Source organism: Phyllobates terribilis, unplaced genomic scaffold (genome assembly GCF_046119375.1).
Source record: "Phyllobates terribilis strain yellow unplaced genomic scaffold, ASM4611937v1 Scaffold_5__5_contigs__length_657084704, whole genome shotgun sequence".
NCBI classification, from domain to species: domain Eukaryota; kingdom Metazoa; phylum Chordata; class Amphibia; order Anura; family Dendrobatidae; genus Phyllobates; species Phyllobates terribilis.
Window position 1 is genome coordinate 73,647,317 of NW_027362765.1, and position 1,379 is coordinate 73,648,695.

Below are 1,379 nucleotides of genomic sequence, written 5' to 3' on the forward strand. Positions count from 1 at the left end.
TATAACAAGGCCGAATGCTATGTGATGTTTTATCGGATAGGACTCGGCCTTGTTATACTATGGGACAGTGCAGATCTGCGATTATCGGCATGAGAAAATAATCTCATTCGATATTCGGACCATGTGCACCCATACAAGTCTATGGGTGCACGTAAAACATTAGACTGCACTCGGATGTCATCCAAGTGCAGTCCGATGAACACTCACAGAGACTATGGAGAAGATGGAGAAAGTAAGTTCTCCATCTTCTCCATATCTGTGCTGCGAGAGAATCGGATCACACTCAGTGAAGCTCTGACAGAGTTTGAGCCGAGTGTCATTAGCATAATTGGCCCTATTCTCTTGCATGAGAGAATATATGGCTTAGTGAGTGGACCCTAAAACTGAATAGTAGTGATGGACAGGCACCTCACAAGCGGGATCCATGTAGCTCTCAGATGTCATGTAGGTAGGGCTTCATTCCATGGGGTAGGGCTTAATTTCAAGGTATATAAAAAAATGGACTTCAAATAAAAATTAAATGAACACAAAAAGCACTAATTGAATTATTTTTTTCGTATTTATGTTTGCAGCCCCTTTAAAAACCCTTTGAGGACCAAGGCACATATATGTCCCATAGTTTTAAACTGGAAAAAAATTTGATTGAATAAAATTTAAGGTCCTCGAAGGTTTAAGTAGGTCATAAATTCATATGAATACTTGCTCATACAATTGCACATGCCAGTAGATGAAGAACAACAGAATCAAAAATATGACATTAAGTGGAGCACTTACAGGTATTCAAGGTGAAAGAGACCAGCAAAGGCATCGTCTCGAATGACAGTAAATGAGTTAGAATTCAGCAAGCTGAAAATGAGGAGAGCAGGTTAGAAGCGAACCAGACTTTATGGTGCTCAGAATTAGTCAAGCAGAATTTATTGACTGCTCTTGCAAAGCACTGAGACTCCCGCTGTGTATAGATGGCGCCGTGCTGCCTCCCGCTGTGTATAGATGGCGCCATGCGGCCTCCCGCTGTGTATAGATGGCGCCGCGCAGCCTCCCACTGTGTATAGATGGCGCCGCGCGGCCTCCCGCTGTGTATAGATGGCGCCGCGCGGCCTCCCGCTGTGTATAGATGGCGCCGTGCGGCCTCCCGCTATGTATAGATGGCGCCGTGTGGCCTCCCGCTGTGTATAGATGGCTACGTGCGGCCTCCCGCTGTGTATAGATGGCTACGTGCAGCCTCCCGCTGTGTATAGATGGCACCGTATAGATGGCTACGTGCGGCCTCCTGCTGAGTATACGTGATAGCTACGTGCGGCCTTCTGCTGAGTATAGATGCCGCACAGCGCCCCCCCCAGAGACAGCAGGAGGCCGCACAGTGCCATCTATGCTCAGCG